Raw genomic sequence first — 5,415 nt, 5'->3', positions numbered from 1 at the left:
TAACAAATTCAGATAAATTGAAATCATGTAACTTTTCTCATCATAATGCAATAAAAGTTTAAAAAGAACAAATAAGAGAAAGAGAAATAAGTGAGGGTACAAGAAAGTATAAAACATGCTACCAGTGTTTAAGCAGATGGGAAACAAAGAAACAGAAAACTGCCAAATGCACAAGTGCCAGTAATTTAATAACACTTTTAAATAATAACTATAATTATTAATAGTCTCATTTAGCCAATCAAAAGACACAGACTAGCCTCGAGAATGGACTAAGTGACAGTGTTCATCTACAGCATTTGCCATCAAATCTTATTTTTTGCATATAAAATGTTCTTAATTGAAATGGAATGCCATCACTTTGCCCACTTCTTTTCTCCCTCTGGCCTCTTGAGGCTTCTCTGCCTAGAACTTTTCTCATATCCATGCTCCATCTACTCTCAAGTTTACAGACTCTCTTGCTTTGATTATTTTTGCTGCATATATATATGCGTGCATGTATCCACACACATCCTGTACATATTTGTTGTTTGTATATATGGTTTCAGAGCTAACCAGAGAATATATTCTATAAACAATTAATGGGCTCATTTCATTTCTGGAAGAGGTTAATTCTGTTTCTCCCAGCAGCTCTTAGTTGCATGTAGTTCTTTGTCTAGGTGTGAGTCCCTGTGGGATTCCCCCTTACAAATGATCACATCTGTTGATATTGCCATTGTTCTGGTCTTTTTTTTTTTTTTTTTTTAGCCATTTCTATGCAAAGTGTTTATAGGAGTATTCCTGGTATTCTGTCTCTTACAAAATTCCTGTTCCATCTCCCTAGATGTTCCCTAAGAAATAGATGCAGGAGCTATAATGTATATGCATCAATTATACTTGGGATCCCCACAACTCTGCATTTTATCCAGTTATGGTTTTCTGTGATGGTCTCCAATTTCTGTGAAGACACATTTTTTGATAATGGATGGTAGCTACCCTTATATATAGGTATAAGAATGATTTAAAATTTATAAGGAATTATTGTTATCTAGCAAAGTGGGGATAGTATCTTCCTTTCTAAGTTCCATGACCTAGCTAATCCCAGGATTTTCAGTACCAAGAGTGAGTTCCCTCCTGTTGAGTGGGCTTCAAACCAATTAGACAGCTGTTGGTTGCCACCAACATGTGAATGTCACATATTAGACCTTTATGCACATCCTTTTATGCTAGTAACTGTTATGCTCATAGGTGTTACAGCTAGTAGGACTGTTTAATAGCTTCCCCCAGCCCAACAACTTTCTGTAGTCATGGAAGCTAGACCACCAGGAAGAAGCTTTAGGGTCAGACTCTGCTTCACTCATCTGAGGCCTTTGTTCTAAGTTTACAGTGTCTTTATCAAGAGGGGCCCACCCACAACCCCTGAGCGGCAACAAAGGATACATTAATAATAAAAAAATGTTCTGGAGTATCCAGAACAGTTATTTGTAAGACATATTCTCATGTCTGGAATTTTATTTGTTTTGTTTTGTTTGTTTGTACCAATGTCATAAAACTACTATTAAAGACAAAGATGTATCTCAGCACAAAAGTAAGGGATGTCTTCAATCCTGGACTCTCACCAATATATAGATTGTAACAAAAACATACCTACTATCTCTGAATTACATGCCATTGTATGCATATGCTAGTTATTCATAGTCAGTCCATTACACAAACATTCCTATATAAGCATAAACATTCCTACAAATCCCTTTGTTGCCCAAAGTTTTTAATAAAATCTTAGAATGATAGCATCAGATCGTAGAGATGACATATGCAGAATTAACGGAATTTCACAGGTAGTTGTGGCATTTTACACTTTCTTAGTCGGTTTGTTAGGCTTCTAATTGCAGGAATTGGTAATGATACACTTTCAGTAAAAATTGAAAAGTGACTCTCTGCAATGTGTGTAGTGGGTTGGCCTGATGCTGGTTGTATTCTAAAACTAATAGTGATTCCATGAGACCTGGTTGCCGTAGAGTCAAGAGAGTCCACACTTAGACACGAATGACATTGTGTGACCTTGCTCCTGAGTTATTTCTGATTAGTAAGTAAAGATGCTGACAGTCAATATCTGGGCAGAAGAAACACAGGCAAGGTTTAGGGTTCCCTTACTTGGGGGTTTGGGGAGAAGAAAGTGAGGAGGAGGAGGAGAAGCTGTCATGGGTGAGGTGAGTCATGAAAACACAGCCCTGAGGGCTGGCCAGTTGGCAGTTAGGGCCGCCCAAATAAAACATAGTATGTAATAAATCGTGGTTATCAATAAAAAATAGATTCTAATAGCATAGAGGGTAGATATCTGCTGAGCTCTTGGGCTGTTTAAGGCTTATTGTAAATAATAAAAGTTGTGTGTCTTTTACCCAGGATAAATGTGGGGTAGAAACCCCAGATTGGGGTTAAAATTTTCTACAATTATTCTTTTGGAAAACTTGACCTGCACGAGATTAAGCCAGAAAAAATATCTGGCCTGAATTGGGAAGTGGGGGTACAGAGGAGTGAAGTGGAAACTTAAGGGTTCTTTGGAAAGTCAGTTGTGTTGGATGGTGTTTTGCTGGGGCCAACACATGAAGGAACATTTTGTTGAAGCAGACACAGGTGAGAGGTTAAGGCAGACTCATGAAGAAATGTTTTTGCTGAAGCAGAGAGAGGTGAAAGGATGTTCTGCTAAAGTAAGCATGTAAAAGGACATGCGATGAAGGATTCTTCACTAACAACACAGATGTATTGGTCTTCCTTACACTGCGTAGTTGAGCTCTGTTTGTCAGGAGAGAAATACTTGTCACTTCCTTGGACTCAGGCCAATTGGCAGAGTGATGTCAGCTGAGACAGACTCATCAAGTTTTGCTAAGACTCATGTGCTGAGGTAAGACACATGGTTAGGCAAGACCCGTTGAGGACATGTGATGTTTGGAGGGAGTATAAAGAACACTCAGGGGAGTAGCAGGAGTTTGCTGGGCTAACTCGCATAGCTAAACATTTATTGGTCTTGAGTCTTTACTGATCTTTGCTTCACTGAGACAGGCAAGGCTGAAAACTTTTCTTAGCATTCCTATTGGCCCTGGTCTCTCCTGTAGAGGCTGAGGCCGGCTGTCTCTGCTAGGTAGTGCCACCACTGCTCATTCGTGTTTACTTTCCCTAGTCTACCTAACTGGATTGCTGGTATATCCAAGAGGTGTTTGCGAGTGGATCGAGCAGCAGCTGCTGACCTGTAAACTGAACTGGTGATTTCCTGACAACACATACGGGAGTTTCTCCAAAAAACCATTTCTAAACAGATCCATTTCCACTGTATCCTTTCTTTCCCATTACCTCTGATGGGTAGAAGGCTAGAAGGGAGGTTACAGCTTTGAAGAATCATCATTAAAACTAGGCTTTGAAAAAAATTAAAGTTACAGAGGAGCTATTGACAACCGATGGCAGGTATGAGAGGAAGAGCTGTGTGACTTTTGCTTGTATGTGTTTTTACAGGAATGCAATCAATGACGGGATATTTATGTCCTAGGACATATTGGTACCATTAAGGGAACTAAGTGGGTTTTCAAAATAGCCCATGAAATTGGTATGGAGGACATAGGGAAGAAGTCTATGGGAGAAAACGAGGAGTGATTTGATCAAAATACATGATGCACACATGTATGAAGTTCTCAAACAAAAAATGAATTAAAAAGAATTCTGCATACATTCACCATGACACAAAACATTTTTATTTGTTTGGAAATTGTTAGTATCAGTTTTTCAATAAATCTGATAAAGTAGGAAAAAATACAGTAGGAAAAAGATCCAACCACTGAAACATATAGGTGTATGGGACACAAATATAAACAAAACAAATACTTTTGAGTGTTTATTCATATAGCTATAAGCGCATGTGTTCATTATCTTATTCATAATGTTTATTGATTCTTGTGAACTTCACATCATGCACCCCAACTTCATTTATTTCCCAATCCTTACATATGCATCCTCCACCCTTGTAATTTCTCATCAAAATAAATCAAAAAATGAAAATTAAATTAAAAAACAAAACAAAAAATCTCACTGTATCTCATGGTGGCAGGCCAGGTCTGTCTTATTAATTAAATTAACAAATACACATTAAACATAAACTAGAAATATTTTTGTATATCAACTTATATATTATATCTAATTATGTCTTTATTGTAGCTTTCTTTTTCAAAACTATCAAATACATGTGAATTCACATGTTTATATATTAAAATATACACACATACACATATACACATATGCAGTGGGTATTGCAATGTCATGAGATTGGATTATTAACACGGTAAATAAAATGAAAGATAGTTATTTCTGTCTATCAAAATCCTTTCAGAATCTACACCTGAGAGAACATGTGTAACCTGGGTATAATTTTCTCCTAGTTTCACCTGTGCTCGAGGATTAAATAAATGCCAAAATTATCTCAGACGTCCCAAAGGATGACATCTCTCCAACCACAGTCTTCTGAGACACTGAACTACAAAGACCCAATCAAGTCACACTCCAGGCAGAGAACATTGAAGATGATGCAGGAATGCTGGGCGCGTGTACAACCCCTCATGCTCAGGCTCTTGGGCATGGACACTGCTCTGGTCTCTCCCAGCACTGAGGTGAGTTTGAATGACTTCTAATGATTCTTGTTTTCAGAAAATGAAAAAAAAAAGGTTAAAACAAAAAACCTCATGAGTTGTAGATTACAGAAGTTCCACTGACCTCTACGATGCATTTTCATTAGCCTGTGAGAAAAGGGAAGAAAGGATTCCGTAGCTGGAAAGTAAACGTAAAATGACTTTATAATTCACTGGAAACAATGAAATTCAGGCAGACAGGAGTTGTAATAATAGGGAAATGTGTTTTCTTTACTTAAGTAATGAATAGCTATGCTCAGATTTGCATCCAGCAGAACTGTCCTATGTGGAGGGAGATAGAAAGTAATAGAAAACAAGACTGGAATAGCAAGGTTATTGGCAGGACTTGCTGAAGGAGGCTCCTCTCAAAAATCCTCCTATGCAAAATGCCACACACCCACAGGCCACACAGCATCTTCACAAAGAGTCCCAGATGAGACTGCAGCTATCTCACAGACATTTGCTGTGTGGAGAGCTTCCTCAGTGAGAGAATAACTCTCCCTCACTTCTCACACCTGTCCTATCTCTGCCCTAAGTGACAATTCAAGGTAACGTTTCTCTGTCTTACATTTGAAAATCATGTTCTTACATCATCATAACCTATTAAACCTGTTACACTCAGCTTATGAAATTTTCTATTAGTATTAGGATCTGTCACTCATGATTACAGATGCAAATATTGAATGCGCGGTAGAAAATTCAAACTTCAATGTAATCTTGCTTTGCCATCTTTTTTTCTTTTTTTTTCTTTTTTCTTTTTTTTTTTTTT

This window comes from Mastomys coucha, unplaced genomic scaffold (assembly GCF_008632895.1).
Source record: "Mastomys coucha isolate ucsf_1 unplaced genomic scaffold, UCSF_Mcou_1 pScaffold21, whole genome shotgun sequence".
In the NCBI taxonomy this organism is placed as follows: Eukaryota; Metazoa; Chordata; class Mammalia; order Rodentia; family Muridae; genus Mastomys; species Mastomys coucha.
The sequence above is the reverse complement of the archived record's forward strand: the minus strand, read 5'-3'. Positions refer to the sequence as shown.